Source organism: Meriones unguiculatus, chromosome 6, assembly GCF_030254825.1.
Source record: "Meriones unguiculatus strain TT.TT164.6M chromosome 6, Bangor_MerUng_6.1, whole genome shotgun sequence".
Classification (NCBI taxonomy): domain Eukaryota; kingdom Metazoa; phylum Chordata; class Mammalia; order Rodentia; family Muridae; genus Meriones; species Meriones unguiculatus.
This window is the reverse complement of record NC_083354.1, coordinates 74150751-74172063: the sequence shown is the minus strand read 5'-3', so window position 1 is coordinate 74172063 and position 21313 is coordinate 74150751. Positions and strand designations below refer to the sequence as shown.

General features: G+C 42.6%; 1 pseudogene; it reads left to right on the top strand.

Moving 5' to 3' along the window:
- Nucleotides 1–19090, top strand: part of LOC132654710 (baculoviral IAP repeat-containing protein 1b-like) — a 43088-nt pseudogene extending 23998 nt beyond the window's left edge.
- The last annotated feature ends 2223 nt before the right edge of the window (nt 19091–21313 follow it).

The following is a 21313-nucleotide window of genomic DNA, read 5'->3' as shown; positions in this document are numbered from 1 at the left end:
TGTGTCTGGTTTTAGGTTGAGGTCTTTGATCCACTTGGACTTCAGTTTTGTGCAGGGTGACAAGTATGGATCTATTTTCATTTTTCTACATGTAGACATCCAATTAGACCAGCACCATTTGTTGAAGATGCTATCTTTTTTCCATTGTATGGTTTTGGCGTCTTTGTCAAAGATCAGGTGTCCATAAGTGTGTGGGTTTATTTCTGGGTCCTCTGTTCGGTTCCATTGATCCACCATTCTGTTTCTATGCCAGTACCATGCAGTTTTTAAAACTGTTGCTCTATAGTACAACTTAAGATCAGGGATGGAGATACCTCCAGAAGATCTTTTATTGTAGAGGATTGTTTTAGCAATTCTGGGTTTCTTGTTATTCCATATGAAGTTGAGAATTTTCCTTTCCAGGTCTGTAAAGAATTGTGTTGGTAATTTGATGGGCATTGCATTGAATCTGTAGATTGCTTTTGGTAAGATGGCCATTTTTACTATGTTAATCCTACCAAGCCATGAGCATGGGAGATCTTTCCATCTTCTCATATCTTCTTCTAATTCTTTCTTCAGAGATTTGAAATTTTTTTCATACAAGTCTTTGACTTCCTTGGTTAGGGTTACTCCGAGGTACCTTATGTCATTTGTGGCTATTGTGAAGGGTGTTGTTTCCTTAATTTCTTTCTCAGCCCTTTTGTCTTTTGTATACAGGAGGGCTACTGATTTTTTTGAGTTAATTTTGTATCCTGCCACTTTGCTGAAGGTGTTTATCAGCTGTAGGAGTTCCCTGGTAGAATTTTTGGGGTCACTCACGTATACTATCATATCATCTGCAAATAGTGATAATTTGACTTCTTCCTTTCCAATTTGTATCCCCTTGATCTCCTTCAACTGTCTTATTGCTCTAGCAAGGACTTCCAACACTATGTTGAAGAGATATGGAGAGAGTGGGCAGCCTTGTCTTGTCCCTGATTTCAGTGGGATTGCTTTAAGTGTCTCTCCATTCAGTTTGATGTTGGCTATAGGCTTGCTGTATATCGCCTTTACTATGTTTAGATATGTGCCTTGTATCCCTGATCTCTCCAATACTTTGAACATGAATGGATGTTGGATTTTGTCAAATGCTTTTTCAGTATCTAGGGAGATTATCATGTGGTTTTTTTCTTTCAGTTTGTTAATATGGTGGATCACATTGATGGATTTCCGTATATTGAACCACCCCTGCATACCTGGGATGAAGCCTACTTGGTCATAGTGGATAATATCTTTGATGTGTTCTTGGATTCGGTTTGCAAGTATTTTATTAAGTATTTTTGCATCAATGTTCATAAGGGAGATTGGCCGGAAATTCTCTTTCTTTGTTGAGTCTTTGTGAGGTTTAGGTACCAAGGTGACTGTGGCTTCATAGAATGAATTTGGTAATATTCCTTCTGTTTCTATTTTGTGGAATAGTTTGAAGAGAATTGGTGTTAGCTCTTCTTTGAAGGTCTGGTAGAATTCTCTGCTGAAGCCATCTGGTCCTGGGCTTTTTTTGGATGGGAGACTTTTGATGACCGCTTCTATTTCTTTGGGGGATATAGGTCTATGTAGTTGATTTACCTGGTCCTGGTTCAGCTTTGGTAAGTCAAATCGATCAAGAAAATTGTCCATTTCATTTAGATTTTCAAATTTTGTGGCATATAGACTTTTGAAGTAAGTCCTAATGATTGTTTGGATTTCCTCAGTGTCTGTAGTTATATCCCCCTTTTCATTTCTGATTTTGTTGATTTGGGTGGTGTCTCTCTGCCTTTTAGTTAGCCTGGCTAAGGGTTTGTTGATCTTATTGATTTTCTCAAAGAACCAGCTCTTGGTTTCATTGATTCTTTGAATTGTTTTATTTGTTTCCAATTGATTGATTTCAGCCCTGAGTTTGATTATTTCCAGCCGTCTACTCCTTCTTGGTGTGTCTGCTTCTTCTTTTTCTAGGGTTTTTAAGTGAGCCATTAGGGTGCTTGAATGAGCTGTCTCGAATTTCTTCTTGAAGGCACTTAGTGCTATGAACTTTCCTCTTAGCACTGCTTTCATTGTGTCTCACAAGTTCGGGTATGTTGTGTCTTCATTTTCATTGATTTCTAGAAAGACTTTAATTTCTTTCTTTATTTCTTCCCTGACCCAGCTGTCATTTAGTAACAAGTTGTTCAGTTTCCATGTGTGTGTAGGCTTTTTGTTATTTCTGTTATTGTTGAGGTCCAGCTTTATTCCATGGTGATCAACAAGATACATGGGATTATTTCAATCTTCTTGTATCTGTTGAGGCTCGCTTTGTGACCCACTATGTCGTCTATTTTGGAGAAGGTTCCATGAGGTGCTGAGAAGAAGGTAAATTCTTTTGTGTTTGGGTGTAAAGTTCTGTAAATGTCTGTTAGGTCCATTTGATTCATGACTTCTGTCAGAGACATTGTTTCTTTGTTTAATTTCTGTTTGGTTGACCTGTCCTTTGTTGAGAGTGGGGTGTTGAAGTCTCCCACTATTAATGTGTGTGGATCTATATGTGCTTTAAATTTTATCAATGTTTCTTTCACAAATGTGGGTGCCCTTGTATTTGGGGCATAGATGTTCAGGATTGTGATGTCTTCCTGGTGGAATTTTCCCTTGATGAGTATGAAGTGTCCTTCCCCATCTCTTTTGATTAATTTTGGTTGAAAGTCTATTTTATCAGATATTAGAATGGCTACTCCTGCTTGCTTCTTGGGTCCGTTTGCTTGGAAAGTCGTCTTCCAACCCTTTACCCTCAGGTAATGTCTATCTTTGTGTCTTAGGTATGTTTCTTGTATGCAACAGATTGCTGGGTTTTGTTTACGTATCCATTCTGTTAATCTGTGTCTTTTTGTTGGAGAGTTGAGTCCATTGATGTTGAGAGAGATTAATGACCAGTGGCTGTTAGATCTCTTGATTTTGATGTTGGCTGTGGTCATCAGGTTGTGTGCTTGGTTGCTTTTTGTTTTACTGAAGTGAGGTTATTTATTTCCTGTGTTTTCTTGAATGTAGCTAGCTTTCTTGGGTTGTATTTTCCCTTCCAGTGTCTTCTGTAATGCTGGATTTGTTTGTAGGTATTGTTGAAATTTTTTTTTTCATTGAATATCTTGTTTTCTCCATCTATGAGGACTGAGAGTTTTGCTGGGTATAGTAGCCTGGGCTGACATCTGTGTTCTCTTAGGGTCTGCATGATATCCGTCCAGGCCCTTCTGGCTTTCATAGTCTCTTTTGAAAAGTCAGGTGTGATTCTAATGGGTTTGCCATTATATGTTACTTGGCCTTTTTCCCTTACAGCTTTTAGTATTTTTTCTTTGTTCTGTATACTTACTGTTTTGATTATTATGTGGCGGGAGGATTTTCTTTTCTGGTCAAATTTGTTGGGTGTTCTGTAGGCCTCATGTATTCTAATTGGCCTCTCCTTTAGCTTGGGGAAATTTTCTTCAATGATTTTGTTGAAAATATTTTCTGGGCCTTGGAGAAGGGAGTCTTCTTTTTCCTCTATACCTATTATTCTTTGGTTTTGTCTTTTCATATTGTCTTGCATTTCTTGGACGGTCTGTGTCAGGAATTTTTCCGATTTAACATTTTCTTTGACAGATACATCGATTTCTTCCATTGTATCTTCTACACCTGAGATTCTTTCTTCCATCTCTTTTAGTCTGTTGGTTATGCTTACCTCTGTAGTTCCTGTTTTCTTACCTAGATTCTTCCTTTCCATTATTTCTTCCATTTGTGTTTTCTTTAATTTTTCCAATTCTATCTTCAGGTCTTGAGTTGCTTTGTTTACTTCCTTCACCTGTCTGATTGTACTTTCCTGTTTTTCTTTTAGTTCCTTCAACTCTGTTTCTATCATTTCATTCAGTGTTTTAAGCATTTCCTTTCTAAAGGCCATAAACTGTTTGGCTGCAGCTTCCTCTATTTCTTTACGGATGGCAATATTCTGTTTGAGTTTATCTTCCTCTATGTCTTTACGAATCTTATTTGTTTCCTCTATTATCATCTTCATGAGCATACTTGTTAGGTCATCTTCTTGGATTTCAGTTATGGTGGGGTGTCCAGGGCTACTTGCCCCTGGGTAACTGGGTTCTGGAGATGCCATATTGCTCTGTCTTTTGTTGCTTGAGCTTTTACGCTGGCCTCTACCCATTGTGTTATCTTAGGAGTTTGGGGTTATTTTCTGGTGGTTCCTGGGGATCCTGTGATGGAGAGAATCCCCTTTGCAGAAAGCTGTTTTTTCCTGAAGGATGTCTTCTCAGCTTTTTGGGTATAGTCCCTGGATGGCTGGTGTTTTTTCAGGAGTTGCTCACCTCAGGGATATAGACCTGAGTGGTAACTGTGGTCTTTGTTAGTCGAGAGGGTTCTCCTCTCACCCAGGGAAGTCCTGAGGGCAGCTGCCCTGTTTCTGGGTTTCTTGTTGCAAATTTAATGATCAGCTGCTGTGACCCAGTTGGACATCAGGCGCGCCTCAACTGTTTGTGCTTGTGTCTGGAGCACAGCTGAGTGCTGGCGCCTCGGCCCCACTAGACTGCTAGACTTTTTCTAGGGAAGGATTGGGTGATTTAGATCAGTACAGTTTCCTTCCTTCCCCGTGGATTCTCTGGAGACACGGACTCCTAGTGTCTTTTTTTGCCCTGGTGCACACTGCTCAGTGTCCGCCAGCTGGCTGGCCACAGAAATTTGCCTGTGCCTGGAGCACAGCTGTGTGATGGCTGCTCAGTCTCTGCCAGCTGTCTGGTGCGCAGAAACTGCCTGTGTCTGCCTTTGCGGCTTTTGGGAGCCCGAGTGGCTCCCTAAGCTGGGTAATTTTCCGGGGACCTTTTCAGGTTGGGGGTGAGCTGAGTGCTCTGAGATCAGACCCGCCTTTTCTATCTCTGGCGGCGAATCAGGCGCGCAGGCAGGCAGGGCTCTGTGCCAGAACCTGGGTCCCCGGCTCTGGCTCCAGGCTGGCTCCTGGGGTGCCCGTGGAACCCGCCTGAGTCTTTTCCAGGGGATATCTGGGTGACCTAAGGCCGGTCCCAATCGTTTCCTGTACCCTGGGGTTAGCTCTCGACTGAAAATTCCAGTCTCTGATAGTGTGGTGCCCAAGGTTCAGTCTGGGACCGTGACCAGAGACACTGGCTTGTGGCTCTGGGCTGGGGCTGGGGCTGGCGGCCGGCAGCCAAGCATCTGGCGGAACCGGGATCTCTTCCGCGGTTTAGCCGGGTGAGTTAAAAGCTGATTGAATCCCCCACCGTGGGGTATCCTCTCACCTGGGAAACACAATGACTGTGTTTTATGGCCGAGAGTTCTGATTGCTGTTCACTGTGCTGATCCTGCTGTGCTGCTGCTCAGAATGATAGTCCTCCTGGCGCCGCCATCTTGCCCCTCCCCGAGTTTTTGATCTTAGCCATTCTCAAGGGTGTAAGATGAAATCTCAGAGTCATTCTTATTTATATTTCCCTGATGGCTAAGGATGTTGAAATTTAAGTGCTTCCCAGCCATTAGAGATTCCTCTGTCAAGATTTCTTCGTTTAGATCCATACTCCATATTTTAATTGTGTAATCTGCTTTGTTGATGTTTAGTTTCTTGACTTCTTTATAAATTTTGGATATCAGCCCTTTGTCAGATGTGTGGCATTGTAAGCACAGAGGATGTAACTCAGATATCATATGGTTCCCTAAAACCATATGACGTTCCATAAAAACGTATTTAGCTCTGAATAAAATGAGGTATAGTAAGATGTTTGGAGTTCAAGAAAAGGAAAAAAAATGGTATCAAAGCCAAGGGTGTGTGTAGGCTCATTGCTATAATACCAGCAGTTGGGAAGTGGAGAAAGGCAGACAAATACTTCAACGTTACCCTTGGCTACATAGGGAATTCCAGACCAACTACACTACCTGACACTGTCTCAAAAAAAAAAGTGTGTGTTTAATAATCTGTCTGCATCCATCCCTGTGTATGGTATTAAACATGTAGTTACTAATGACTAAGCAGGGAGGAATGCTAGATGAACTTTGCAGGACTCTTCTTGTCCTAGACATTACAGTTCTGATAACTCACAAAGTCATCACCCATACAGAAGATGTGTGTAAAATGCATGTACCATACATTACAGTTCTGATAACGCACAAAGTCCTCACCCATACAGAAGATGTGTGTAAAATGCATGTACCATCTAGGAACATGACTACTGCACACATGTGAAATTTATTCTTTCATACCTGGACTATGCCTTCCTTTTATCAGAATTGAGCAGGCTAGGTTTAGAAGATGTTTAGAAGATCCTCAGTAATAATACAATGCCCACTCTTAAATCAAGACCCAGTTATGATTTAATAAAGAATTTCTCTTTCAAAGGAAATCACAAGTGAAAGCAATCACGAGGACCCAGTTCATCCCACCGAGGCTGGTAGGAACATGAAAGCACATGGGATTCTGTGTATTTGTACATTGGACAGGAAAGCATATTTCTAATTGTCTGAGGAGCGCCTAGAGGAGAGCACTGAGGTGAAGGGAGTTGTGGGTGAGAGAGTCAGTGCTCCCATGGCATCTGGAGAGTGAATGCAGGACTACCAACAGCAGTCCTCATGCCAGATCCAAAGCAGCCAGTGTTAAGGCATCATGCAGCAGGCTGGTCTCCTGAGATCCTAAAGGGAAATTAGGGTGCCAGGATATCCAAGTCCCTGTCAAATGAGAGGCCTTAGACATAGTACCCCACATTCTGATGCTATGGAAAGATCTGAGAGGGTCTTAGGGTATGGAGGGGGGTCATGGGAAGGAGAACAGAGTCCTAATCCACTCTTAGGAGACAAACAAAGCAATCAAAGAGATGTAAAGATACACCTTCCTCTGCCTCCCTTCTCTCCACAGGCTTGGCTCTGAGGGAAGCCCAGTGGTTTCGAGAGGCAAAGAGTCTGAGTGAGCAGCTGCGAGGCGCCTAAACCAAAGCCACTTTCTGCCACATGAATTTGCCAGAGGTGTGCTCCAGCCAAGGTACTGACCACTTGCTTGGCTGTTATGTGTCCATCGTTTCAAAGCACATCAGCAGGCCAGTGCAAGGGGCCCTGACAATCTCCGAGGTCTTCGCCAATCTCAGCTCGGTCATGTGTGTGGAGGGGGAAGCTGGCAGTGGGAAGACAACCTTCCTGAAGAAAATAGCTTTTCTTTGGGCATCAGGGTGCTGTCCCCTGTTGAACAGGTTCCAGCTAGTCTTCTACCTCTCCCTTAGTTCCACCAGACCAGACCAGGGTCTGGCCAGCATCATCTGTGCCCAACTCCTAGAGGCAGGAGGCTGTGTTGGTGAAGCATGCCTGAGCAGCATCATCCAGCAGTTAAAACACCAGGCGCTGTTCCTGTTGGATGACTATAATGGGGTGGAATCGCTCCCCCAAGCCCTCGAGACACTGATTACAAAAAACTACTTGTCACGAACCTGCTTATTGATTGCTGTCCATACAAACAGGGCCAGGTCCATCCATCCATGTCTGGATACAATTCTAGAGATCAAAGATTTTCCTTTCTATAATACTGTCTCTGTATTACGGAAGTTCTTTTCACATAATATAATCCGTGTACAAAGGTTTTTCAATTACTTTGGAAAGAATGAACATCTGAGAGGAATTCACAAAACTCTCTTCATGGCAGCAGTCTGTACTGACTGGTTTCAAAATCCTTCTGACCAGCCCTTTCATGATGTGGCCTTTTTCACGTCCTATATGAAGTATCTGTCCTTAAAGTACAAAGCTGCAGCTGAGGCCCTCAAGGCCACTGTGTCCTCATGTGGGCAGCTGGCCTTAAGGGGGCATTTTTCTTCATGCTTTGAGTACAACAATGATGACCTCACAGAGGCTGGAGTGGATGAAGATGAAGACCTGACCACCTGCTTGATGAGCAAATTCACTGCCCAGAGACCGAGACCAGTCTACCGGGTTTTAAGTCCTCTCTTCCAAGAATTTCTTGCTGCCATGAGGCTCACTGAACTCCTGGGTTCAGACAGGCAGGGAGACCAATACCTGGGAATTCATTATTTGAGACAAATTAACTCGCCCTTGAAGGCTCTGACCACCTACAACAACTTTTTGAAATATGTCTCCAGCCACCCTTCATCAAAGGCAGGGCAGGAAGTTGTGTCTCATTTGCTTCAGTTGGTGGATGAGAAAGAGTCACTGGAGAACATGTCTGACTATGAGGACTACATGAAGCTCCACCCGGAAGCTTCACTATGGATGGATTCCGTTAGAGGATTGTGGCAGTTATCTCCTAAACTTTTCTCTTCATTAATTTCAGTGTATTTAGTGAGCATTGCTTTAAACTTTGCTTATGAAAGCAACACAGTTTCTGCATGTTCTCCATTGATTTTGCGATTTCTTCAGGGAAGAACACTGACTTTAAAAGTATTGAATTTACAGTACTTTTGGGAGCACCCAGAAAGCCTGTTATTATTGAAGAGTATTGAGGTCTCAATAAATGGAAATAAGTGGGTACAGCAAATATATTTGTCATTAATAGAAAAAAGTTTGGAAACATTACAGCCACCAACTGTAGATCAGGACTATGCATCTGCCTTTCAACCCGTGAATGAATGCAAGAAAGATTTGGCTGAAAAAGAAGAGATCGTGAGGAACTATGTGGATATCCGACACCAGGCCCCACCAAATATCAGTACTGGCTATTGGAAACTGTCACTCAAGCCACACAAGATCCCTAGGTTGGAAGTTGCAGTGGCCGACATGGGCCCAGCAGACCAAGCACTGCTCCGGGTCCTAATGGAAGTCTTCTCAGCTTCACAGAATATTGAGCTCTGCTTGTCCAACAGCAGTGGCTTTCTTGAAAGCATCCGCCCAGCTCTGGAGCTGAATAAGACCTCTGTCACCAAGTGCTCTGTGTGCAGGCTGGAGCTCAGCACAGCAGAACAGGAGCTGCTTCTCACCCTGCCTGCCCTGCAGTCTTTTGAGGTCTCAGGGACAAACCAGTTACCAGGTATCCCTGAGTGTGCTTTCACAAGCAGTCTGGCTAATTCTGTTTCCTTGTAGGCATAAGGTTAATGTGTAATTCAAGTTCTGATTTCTATACTCCCCACATCTGTTTGCAGTCTTTGTTCTGAGAATCTCCCGCCTCAGTATTGTGTAAACACTGCTCCCCAGTTGTTGCCTGATAGGCTAATAAAGCAGCTTACAGCACAGTACTGAGAAGTTACTCTACTGTTAATCTTCTAGGCTAGTCTGGCTTTCTCCCCATGTAAATCCCCAAGATACTTGCACTTATGGCATTCTCTGCTCCAGCTGCTCTCTCCTCATGGCTCATGATGAAGAATTCAGATGGAAATCTATAGAGGCTCAAGATTTTAAAAGGCTTAAGGAGGAAAAACAAGTTGTGGCTTACACTCACCATGCGTTGAACAAATACTTAATAACTGGGCCACGCGGAATTGCATAACTCCAAAAGACTGGAGAGATTTGATGACAGCCATTCTAGAGCCTAGCTCTTAATTTCAATGGCTGGCATGGTGGAAAGATGAGGCTTCACTTATGCATTAATGAAATAGGACTAGAGGAATTGATATTGTCAAAGATGGTAAGGAATGGTTATATGGCTCATGAATGCAGGTTATCCAAGGCAATTCCTTAATTTCAGAAAACTGACTAAGGGACTTCACTCAAGGTCTGACAGAAAAAAACAACATGAACCATTAGTTTCCTGCCCACCAAAAGAGGATTATTCTAAAAAAAAAAAAATAGAAAATTCAAGTCCTGATAGGACAAACAGGGCTACTAAAAACTTAGATAAACCATTTAAAGGAGATAAAGATGCTCCTAGGGGATAAAACAAGAGGCACTAAAGATGAAAATACAGATATTTTGGCAAATGCTATAAATGATAAAAAGCCAAAATTAGAATTACAGTTAGATATCATTGAGATGGAAGGATTAGTGTCTCCTGGAGCATATGTAACAATAATTTTCTAAGACTCCTGGTATCCAATTTGGCCACTTAAAACTGTATCTACACAGCTCCTGGGAATTGTGTCACTGTCGCAGGTAAAACAAAGCCTAAAATGTCTTAAATGTGTAGGGCCAGAAATCCCAACAGGAAAATTAAGGCCATATATGACTGATGCAGCCATGAATTTATGGGGGAGGGATCTATAGCAACAGTAAGAAGCATGGATTGCCATTCCTCCAACTGCAGGGACAAGCCATAAAATCAGGGATGTTCTTGACAAAGGTAGTAAAACTGTCCAAGTTGTTCATAAACAGAACACAGCACAAGCTGATTCTCCAAGGTCATATGGAGGAGACCCTGCTGACACAACACCAATGGCCTTCCTGCTAAGGCTGACTAACCAACCTATTCGAATAGAACCATGGCCTATGAGAAAAGAGAAATTACAAGCAGCTTACAGCCAAGAGCTGAGTGGAGGAGAGAATAAGGCTGGACTTCTTGCTCTCCAGGAGGGGAAGAGTTAGAGGATGAAGTGGGGAATTTCCAGCCATGGGCAAAGGTCCAAGAGACATGAAGCGAGAGCAGCTGGAGCAGAGAATACCATAAAGTGCAAGTATGTCAATGATTTACGCAGGGAAGAAGCCAGACTAGCCTAGAGGGTTAAGAATAGAGTAATGACTACTCAGTATTGTTGTGTAATTTACCTTATTGACATACTAGGGGATAACTGGGAAGCAGTGTTTACCCAACATGGAAACAGGAGATTCTAAGAACAAGGGTTGCAACCAGATATGGGGGTGTGTGTACAGAAATCAGCATTTAAATTACACAATAACTTTATGTCTCCATTTTCTCATCCTTAGTTTTAGATGAATGAAACTTAAGTTTCATCTCTTCATGAATGTTCCTTTATAGGAGAAGTTTAAATGCTTTCACTGTTTGGGGCAGTGCATAGATCATTGGAAGGTCCTGAATGACAGAATGGGTTTCACATAATTCAAGAATAGCTTCCCTGTTTCATTGCTTGAGAGGTTGTAAGGGCACTTGAACTGCTTGTTATTAGTCAATGTTGGACTGTGTGTGTGATGTTGCTGAAGAGATATCTGCATTCTGGATGCGAGAAGGAGGAGGGGGGTTAGCTTCTCCAGAAAAGGAATTAAAAAGTAGGAACAATATAGTCTTACTTCTGTTTCCGTTGCTGTAATAAAAGATTCTGACCAGAAGTGACTTGGGGGAAGAAAGGGTTTATCACATCTTACACCTCCTGGCTAGCACAGTTCACCCCTGAAGGATGTCGCAGAGGGAATGAAAGCAGGAACCTGGAGGCAGGAACAGGTGAGACCAGGGAGGACTCTGGCTTCCTTTCCATGGCTGCTTACATATCTGCCTTCTTCTTCAACTCTTGACCACCTACCCAGAGCAGCACCACCATCCCCCCTGAGTTGGCCCCTTGCTCATCAATCATTAAATTAGGGGATTTTTTTTCCAAATTTAGGATCCTCTTCCCTAATAACTCTAGCCTGTTTCAAGTTGACAGAAACCAACTAGGAAAAATATCTCCTATTAGTTGTGTTTAACATTAGGTAATACTTGGTTATTTTCAGTACAGGCTTCACCTGACTTTCATTAAATTTGTTTATCATTACTTAGAAGTTTTGATAGTCCTATAAATGTTCGTTTTTTTTTTTAATTTCATAATCATAACTAGTCTAGTTCTTGTCTTTAGCTGTGTGTTACATGCTTAGGAATGCTTTTCTTGTCTATATCTGAATGTTTTTTTGTTTTTTACTGTGTGTGTGTGTGTGTGTTTGCAGATGTGTGCATGGGCACGGAACCGTGTCAGAGCATGCATATAGGGGGGCAGAGACAACCTCAGGAAAGCCATTTTTCCCTTCCATCCACCCTGTGGCTCTTAGGGATCAAAATGAGGTTGGCAGGCTTGGTACAAGTCCTTTTTCTCACTGAGCCGTATTCCTGTGCCATACACCCCTCTTGTTTAGGAATTTCCTGCTCATATGGCATTTGAGACAGAGGTTCAGTGTTCTGAGACAGATCCCTTCTACAGGCTAGGCTTCCCTGGGACTTACCATACAACACAGGCTAGCCTTGAGCTATGGTAACCCCCTTTTTTCAGTCTCCCAGCCACTGAGGTCACATCTGTGAGCCACCACACCTTCTTCGTGTTTAACCTGCTGAGGAAATTCCCCGCTGTGTTTCATGGTGGCTTCTTCATTATACTTCCCCACCCACAAGGTGCAAATCTCATTTAGTCTTATTTTTCCCTTTCATCTGCTTCATCGTAAATATATTCTAGTAAGTCAGTAAGTCATATTTAAGGATCCATGGTGAAACCCAAGGTTGTGAAAATTACTTGTTCTCTTCTAAGAGTTCTAGTGTTAGTTGTTATAGTTGTCATTAGTTCACTTTGAGTTAGCTTTCATGAATTGGAAGTGAGAGTCCAACTGCACCCTTTTCGCATGCGCAAAGTCAGACGTTCCCATGCTGTTGGATGGAGAGAAGCTTTATTTATTTCGTAAGTTTAGAGACCAGTATGGGGCTTTCCCTGTAGTTTATGATCAGCAGATACTATAGCTGACAGTATCTTCCTGGATGTGCTTCCTAGACTGGTGTTAGGAAGTCTAATAAACTTCATCTTGAAAGCATGAAAATGGCTGAAGGTTGCAGCACACTTGAGAACTTCCACTGGGGACCTTGAGTGATGAGAACTATGTGCTGCTTTCCAGATCAACTCTTTGCTAACTTGAACAAGTTCCCCGGCCTGAAAGAACTGTCTGTGAGACTAGATGGCAAAGCAGATGTGCTTTCAGTCCTTCCTGGAGAGTTCCCAAACCTCCACCACATGGAGAAGTTATCCATCCAAACTTCTATGGAGTCTGATCTCTCCAGACTAGGTAAGGATGGTGCTTGGATTTAGTCATAGTAATTCTGAATATTATATCACCTTTCATCACTTTTTAGATACTCCTTATCTCAACAGTACTGCTCTGAGTCATAGGTAATGTGTTTGACCCAAATAAATTTTATTTTTCCTTTCATAGTCAACATATTGCCAAATTTTGTTTCTCTGAAGACATTAGATCTTAATTGCCAAAAATTTCCAGATAAGAAAACATCAGAAAAGTTTGGTAAGTTTATAGAAGCGTTTCTTAATTTATTATTTTCCTCCCCCTCTTCCTCCTTCTCCTCCTCTTCCTCCTCCTGCAGTGAACTCACAACAAATCAAGGTGTGTACAGTTGTTCCTTTACTTCCATGACAGTTAGGTCCAGGAGGTGCTGCTGCTGTAAACACTAGAACATCCTCTACTCTATGATACAAAATGGTTCAGTGTTTTCCCATGACCCCACACACATTCATATACTTTAAGTAACTTTTCCATTGCTTACAATGCATAATGCCATGTAAAAAAAAAATGTTACATTGTGTTTTCCTTTTTTTTATTTTAATTTTATTTTATTTTTAATTACACTTTATTTACTTTGTATCCCCCTCTAGTTCCCTCCCACCTCCCCTCCCAATTCCTCCCTTACTTCCCCTTCTCCAAGCATGCCCCTCCCCAAGTTCACTGGTAGGGGAGGGTTTCTTTTTCTTCCTTCTGATCCTAGTCTGTTAGGTCTCATCAGGACTGGCTGCATTGTCTTCTTCTGTGGCCTGGTAAGGGTGCTTCCCACTCAGGGGGAGGTGATCAAAGATCAGGCCAATCAGTTCATGTCAGAAGCAGTCCCTGTTCCCATTACTATGGAACCCACTTGGACACTGAACAGCCATGGGCTACATCTGTGCAGGGGTTCTAGGTTATCTCCATGCATGGTACTTGAAAATCTGTGTTCAGATTTTCTGGTTCTGTTGCTCTCCTTGTGGAGTTCCTGTCCTCTCCAGATTTTACTCTTTCCCACTTCTTTCATAAGAATCCATGCACTCTGCCCAAAGTTTGGCCATAAGTCTCAGCATCTGCTTTGATAGTCTGCAGGGCAGAGCCTTTCAGAGTGTGTTGTTCTTAAAGTAAGGAAGAGGGGGAAACGTCTGGATATGTTTAGCTCAGACACTTTAAAAAAAAATTGAACCTGTGGTTTGTGGAATGTGCTTATAGGTCATGCACCAGCCATGTTGGTCCTTTGGAGGACACCATGGTGATACTTAGTCTCACCGCCAGATACTATTGCTCTCATGCATCCTCATGCTTAAACTCATTAAATGCAATACTCTCAGACTCACTGACACCTTAGGATAGAAGTTGGTCATGGTGGCACTGTGTACCTCTATTGTTGGACACCCATTCTAGATGTGCTCTACCTGTTCTGTTTCAAAGGTTTCAGAATCTACACAAAAACTTCTATTTATGTTAAGAAAATTAATCTGTGATAAACCATACTGAGCACAATGATGAGTATAGACAATTTATATACTTTTTTTTTTTAGTTAAAAAAATGTTAGAAGGCCAGGTGGTGGTGATGCATCCCTTTAATTCCACCACTTGGGAGGCAGAGGCACGTGGATTTCTGAGTTAGAGGCCAACTATTCTACAGAGTGAGATCCTGGACAGCCAGGGCTACATAGGGAAGCCCTGTCTTGAAAAACAAACAAACAAAAGAAAGTTTAGAAAAATAATATGGTTTCATGGGAAGCACTAATGGGGAAAATGGAGGCAATGGCGATACGGGGTGCAGAGCTCTGTCTTCACAGTGCTTCCCAGACTTTTGTAGGAGAGGTGATCCCCCCCCTTTCTCTTCCCTTCTTCAGAGGCAGCTGCCTCATGTGTTTGCTTTGGCCTTGGAGGTGCTGGTAAAGCAGCAGGGACAACATCAGGTACTCTCAAGGCTACTGTCTCAGGTTGACTGTGTAAAACTCACACTGAGAGCATCAAGTTTCCCCACTGCTGGAAAAGAAAATTACAAGTATTAAAGCAGAATGCTGGTCAGGCTAAGGAAGCAACGCTTTGAATTCCTGTGCCCAGCTTGTTAATGAAGCCTTAATGGAGTGGATTATATTTCCTTTTTTAAAGATGAGTGCACACACATACACACAAACAGTCACAAAGTGAATTTCAGGATTTCCCTCACAGAGGTCAGCCAAAATTATAGCTTTTTCAGGAAAAAGGCCGGAGATGGCTCAGCAAGTAAAAGGCCTGGCACCAAGGCTGATGACCTGAGTTGGATCTCTGGGGCCCAAATGATGGAAAGGAAAAGAGCCTACTTCCAAAAGCTGTCCTCTGATCTCTAAACCCCTAAACCCATACTATGCTACATGTATGCCAAAGTACATGCACATATGCACTCTCAAGTATGTACACACACACACACACAAAATACATATAGGTACATGCTGGAGTGCAGTGCCAGTGGGTTCAGAACCTGAAGGAGGAAGTGTGCAGTCGGTGAATGAAGACTTGCATCAAGGGATGCAGTTCACACACTCTGACACTGAGACAGCTCAGGCCACCCTTACTTGGGCTTTCTGCAAATCAGCAACCTGAATCAATTCCTCACCCTTGCTTGGCTTGCCTCTGAGTGTTCCTATTTCATCTTGGAACTAGAGATCCATCAAGACCTTCCTAACTTTCTGATAATCACATAGCTATTGTTTGGAACAGGTCGGTGGGCAAATTGTTGTCAGAACCAAGTTTCTATGTGGAGAGAACATCCAGACAATAGCTGATGTACCTAGATCAGGCCCTCACATTGGCTCAACCACATCATCATTAACAAACTCCCACAATCCTCAGAGACAAACCAGAATAGCCTGATCTGAGCCTTGCAAATGCAAGGCAAAAGTGAACCAAGCATTCCCTTGGAAAAGGCCAGGAGATTCTGCACTAATATCCTCTCAGGTCCTTGTCATGTGGAGACCCAAGTCCTCAGGCCTTGTAATAAGGGGAGCCGCCAGCATCACACTCACGCACCATTCCCAGAAGAGGCTTGGCCGCTGCCAAATGTAATTTAAGTTGTTTTTCAAATGTCAAAAAGAAAGAACCACAAATTGGAAATATGTGTGCAAACTCATAGTTTGTTATTCCATAAACACACAAGGATCTATATACATATATAGACATCTAGGTGTCTACATACAGGTATCTCTTAGGACTGTCACAGCGACTGTCTTTTCCAAAAAGTACTTTTCCAATATTTAAAGTGGTGATTTAACCAGGTGTGTTGGCATGTGCCTGAAATCTCAGCTCTCCCCGAAGGTATAAGGAAGGCAGATCACTCTCTGTAAAATGAAGACCAGCCTGGTCTGCTCTGTGAGTTCCAGGCCAGCCAGAGCCACATAGTAAGAGCCTGTCTAAAAAATGAATAAATAGAATAGAATAAAATAAAGGTAATTTAGCCAGGCATGGTGGTAGTACAGCCTTAGAATTGCAGCACTCACAGGCTGAGGAGGAGAATTAAGACATCAGGTTGGGGCTGGAGAAATAGCTCCGAGATTAAGAGTGATTGCTCTATAACCATGAGAACCAGATTTAGGACTCTGGAGACTGCTAGCTTTTAGCCTAGTTGAGTAAATGCAAGGCTCAGGTATAGGGACAAACCTCTGCCTCAAGGGAAATGATGTAATATGATAAAGACAACCGATGCCTTCTTCTGGCTTTCCCAGGCATCATGCCCACCTATACAGTGTGTATATTACATGTACACATAAGACTTTGTCTCAAAAACAAGGAGGGAGGGTAGTAATTTATGATTTTCTTAAGAGTTTCATTTCTCTCCCCTTCAGAGGAAATCTGGGCAACATTAGCTTTGATGGCTTCTTTCTTTCTCTGTTTTTTTTTTTTGTTTGTTTGTTTTGTTTTGTTTTCTTTTGTTTTTTGTGTTTTCCAAGACAGGGTTTCTCTGTGTAGCCTTGGCTCTCCTGGACTTGCTTTGTAGACCAGGCAGGTCTTGAACTCACAGTGATCTGCCTGCCCCTGCCTTCCAGAGCATGGGGAATACAGGCATTTGCTGCTGGGCCCAGCTTTGTATAGCCTCATTCATCTCTGTTTATTATAAATCAATATTTTGCCTCATTCCTTTCTCTTACATTAGGTCTCAGACCCAGAATCTTACATTTTGAAGCAATAACCTCTGACATTCTCCCTCTTGAGAAAAGCCCATCATTCAAAGCAATGAGAAATATCCCAACTATCACTGAACAGCCCTACTTAGGGCACAGCTGACACATTAGGGCTTCTGTCTTTAAAGTCAAGCTATAGCATGATTCTTGGTGAAATCAAACCTAACACTTGCCCAAATTAGGGGACACGGTTGTGACAATTAAAACTGAAGCAAAAAACACTGCTAGCAAAAACCCCACTTCCAGTCATAGACTTGGGTTAAGAACTTACTCTGGCCTGCCCCAATTTCCTCCAGAGCTCTAAGGAACCAGGGAGTCATTTGGGCACACTGGAGCACAGACACAAGGAAAAGACAAGCTTTTTGGAATAGCACCTACCCTTCTCTGCAAAAGGGGAGGCACTGTTGCCACAATTTCTCAGTCCCTTGTACTATAACCTCTTCCTATGTGCCCTGCCTTGGTGTATGTCATCCTTTGAAACCAGAACAGAAGTCCTCATTGCCCAGACAGCTAAAATGCTCTATTCTTGACTTCTGATTTCTTCTTCTTCCTTGCAGTTTGGCCAGGTGGTTCCCTATCAACTTCTCAGCTGTTCAGGGCTTTCAAAGAAATATCTTTAAAACACATTTAAAGCCAAACATTGTGGTATTTCCTTTAATCCCAGCTGTCAAAAGGCAGAAGAAGGCAGATGTGAGTTCTAGACCGGTCTCAGCTAAATAAGTGAGTTCTAGGACACCCAGGGCAGTGTAGTGGGACCTGGTCTTGGAAAAAAATATGATTAGCAATTTTCATTGGTGGTGGGTGTGAGGTTAGTTACAAATAACTTTGTAAGCTTTACTCAAGTCTTCATAGCATTGTGTCTTCATGAATATTTTGTCTGCTTTCTTTCCAGCCAAGGGAGCAACCAGCAGAGGCTTCCAAAACCTTGAGAACTTAGACATTTCAATGAATCACAAAATTACAGAGGAAGGATATAGACACTTCTTTCAAGCCCTCAACAACCTGCCAAACTTGCAAGAGCTGAACATTTCCAGGCATATCCCAGAACGAATCCAAGTGCAGGCCACCACTGTCAAGGCGCTGAGTCAGTGTGTGATGAGACTGCCCAGACTCACCAGGCTCAGGATGCTCAGCTGGCTCCTGGATGAAGAAGACATGAAAGTGATGAATGCTATGAAAGAAAGACACCCTCAGTGCAAATGCTTGATTATTCACTGGAAATGGATAGTGCCATTCTCTCCTGTCATTCAGAAGTGAAGGATGCAGCTGAAGGCTACCGACAGTTCTACAAACCCAATATTTGAATACATTTAACATTAACTGACTATGGGATAATCCCAGCATTTAGGAGACTGAGGCAGGGAGATCAAGAGGTTGAATTCACCCTGGGTTACATAACTAGTCCTTATTTTAGACCTAAATCAAAATCAAACTGTTTCATAACTATTGCATATACAAGAATGGCCAGGCTGGTAACTGTTTGAAAGCCTGAATACCTCCATGGAACTATGATGAACAGTGCCTTGGCAGTCCTTACATAGTCATGTTTAAAGATTAGAGCTTCAGTCACGTTCATACAGAAAACCCTCCATTTCCAAGGTCAGCCAGAAGGGAGGGGCTGGGGAAAGAACACTGATCTGTGTAAAAAGCACAGCATGGAAGGAGTATTTGATGGAGGTTAGAAACAGTTATAGTATTGAATTAGTCCCACACATGATGAAGCATGAGTCAACTTCACCACAGGATGCAGCTGCCTCTTTCCAGGAGATGCTCTGGTCTTTGCATGGCTTTTTTGTGTTCACCAGCCTTGGTGTGGCCATGCTAGCTAATGCCATCTCTCCTTTGACAACATGAGGGAAAATACGGGCTTAGAGATGCTTTTGTTCTAGAGGCTCTGGGGAGTTACATATGTTATGATAGCTTTATAACTTTTCTGGAAATCCACTCTGTTCAGGGTATAATCTCTTCAGGTTTTAATCTTATACCCTGAATTTCTGGGTATTTTAAACTTGATTGTGATAATTATTTGTCATTTCATAACTTTCGCCTCTCTAGAGGCAGTGAACCTGGAAGAAGAGAACCAATAAATAAGGTAGACTAAAGTCTCATGCACTGGCCAATTTTACTCAGAGCATCAGACAATTTATACTCTGATAGATAAGAAAAAAAAAGTACTGAGTAAAGTTCTCATGAGTTTAAGCTATATATAATCATAAGGACAAGCTGCATTGTAGCAAAAACATTTTTCTGTGAACACCAGTTCTCAGCCTGTGGGTACTGACCCCTTGGAGGTCAAACAACCCCTTCACAGAAGTTACTCAAGACCATCAGAAAACATAAATATTTATGATTCATAACAGTAACAAAATTATAGTTATGAAGTAGCAATAAAAATGATTTTATTGTTGGGGTCACCACAACATGAGGAACTGTACTGAAGGGTCACAGCACTGGGAAGGTTGAGAACTGCTGGTAGAGAGGCATACAAAGGATACTTAAAACATGTAATAGAATAGCAGCAAACAATGCGTAATCTGATGGAAACCTGCTCCTATTCACTACATCTGGGAGGGGCACAAAAACACATTCCAAGAACAATTCCATCTTTTGAAGACACTGACGTCACAAGACACTTGTTTTCTTGGAGTGTTCTCATAAGCACTCAAGAATTCTCACACGACTCCCATCCTTAGACCATATTCCAACACATAATGTATATAAAAACACCTAAACACCTTAAATATATATGCTTTTTATTTTTGCGTTCTGAAATAAGGTTTGGAAAGGTTGAACATAAAAAATAATTAGCATTGGTTATCTCTGAGGACTGAGGAAGGTGGCATTCTTGATTATTATTTTTCTCCTTTTTGTATTTTTTTTGTTTTATAATTGCTTGTTACTTTAATACTTAAAGTAAAACTTTAGGGTTGGGGTGTAGTTCAAAGTGCCTACAGAGTATTCTTGAGACCCTAAGCACAATCTCCAGAACTGCCAAAGAGAACATAAGAAAATAACTATAAAACTTAAGTAAGCTAGGGCTGGAGGCTCAGCAGTTAGGAACACTGGCAGATCTCCCAGAAAACTCAGGTTCAATTCTCAGCAGTCTCATGGAGGCTCCACATTGATGTACATACAGACAAAACACCCATTCACATACATAATTTTTATAATTAAATAAAGTATCTTGTCATCAAAACAATAGCACACCCTCCCTCTGGGGGATGTGATCTCTCTGCTTATTTGATATGTTAAGACTTTTGTAATCAGAAAGGTTTTACATGTTATATCAGAGTCCACTGAAGACCGAAATCATGACGCCATTACCATAGGGAAGTCTGAGGAAAGTGCGATGCAGTCGTGAGCTCTGAGGACTGGGATGAACAGAAACTGGCTTGAAAGGAGTAACTCTGACCACACTCAAGCTCTTCACCGTCGGGTGAGAAACCCTGGTGTTTAGAGCAATGCCTTGTAGGACAAAGCCATGACACCAGAACTTACTGGGACCCTGGAGCTGCAGCCTGGGATCTGCTGGGCTGTATTTGGTGCAAGAGGCCTCACAATGCACAGCCAGCCATGTGTGCTGCCCCGGATGTCTGCGGATGGAGCCGGCGCAGGGAAGACAGAGCAGGTGTTTCCTGAGGCCAGTGAGGAACCCCGTTAGTAGCTCAGCTGCTGGTAACAGGACGCTTAAGATGCGGACTGCAAAGCAGTCACTGAATGTACTAGTGTAAGAAAGTCCTCCCTACCTCTCCAGAACTAGCAGAAGCCCTGGCTCCCTCGGTGTCTCAGCAGCACCCTCTGCTGACAACACTGCATGCAGCTTTGACGGGACCAGTGTCCAGATCAGGAAGCCTGTACTGCAGGAATGCTGAATTGGGAAATAGGCAATGACATGGTAACTGCTTGAACTCATTATATGCAGTAGCACAGATGGGGAAAACCTAGGTAAGCTGTGTACAGTAGCACACGAGTGTAACGCAGCTACTCTGTAGGCTGAGGCAGAGGTTCCAGGCCAGCCTGGGCCATCTAGAGAGACACTGTCTCAAAACAAAATTGAGGAAGTACTAGGGATGCTGCTCTGTGGTCTGGCGTTCCTAAGGCCCATAGTACTGCAAAGTCAAAAGAAACAGGGGCTAGGAAGATGGTTCTTGCAGAGGACCCAGGCTCAATTTCCAGCACCCACATGGCAGCTCACAGTCATCTGTAACTCCAGTTCCAGGGCATCCAATGTTCTTTTCTGGCCTCTCTGAATACCAAGCAAACATATGCACATGGTATATACACACACACAAACACACACACACACACACACACACACAGAGAGA